This window comes from Condylura cristata, unplaced genomic scaffold (assembly GCF_000260355.1).
Source record: "Condylura cristata isolate star-nosed mole 26May11 unplaced genomic scaffold, ConCri1.0 scaffold00009, whole genome shotgun sequence".
NCBI lineage: Eukaryota > Metazoa > Chordata > Mammalia > Eulipotyphla > Talpidae > Condylura > Condylura cristata.
This window is the reverse complement of record NW_004567110.1, coordinates 1,026,717-1,027,177: the sequence shown is the minus strand read 5'-3', so window position 1 is coordinate 1,027,177 and position 461 is coordinate 1,026,717.

The following is a 461-nucleotide window of genomic DNA, read 5'->3' as shown; positions in this document are numbered from 1 at the left end:
GATGGGCGTGGCCTGGGATGGGCGTGGCCTGCGATCGGGCGTGGCCTGGGATCGGGCGTGGCCTGGGATGGGCGTGGCCTGGGATCGGGCGTGGCCTGGGATGGGCGTGGCCTGTGATGGGCGTGGCCTGGGATGGGCGTGGCCTGGGATCGGGCATGGCCTGGGATGGGCGTGGCCTGGGATGGGCGTGGCCTGGGGTCGGGCGTGGCCTGGGATGGGCGTGGCCAGGGGTCGGGCGTAGCCTGGGATGGGCGTGGCCTGTGATCGGGCGTGGCCTGGGATGGGCGTGGCCTGTGATCGGGCGTGGCCTGGGATGGGCGTGGCCTGTGATCGGGCGTGGCCTGGGATGGGCGTGGCCTGGGATGGGCGTGGTCTGGGATGGGCGTGGTCTGGGATGGGCGTGGTCTGGGATCGGGCGTGGCCTGGATGGGCGTGGCCTGGGATCGGGCGTGGTCTGGGGT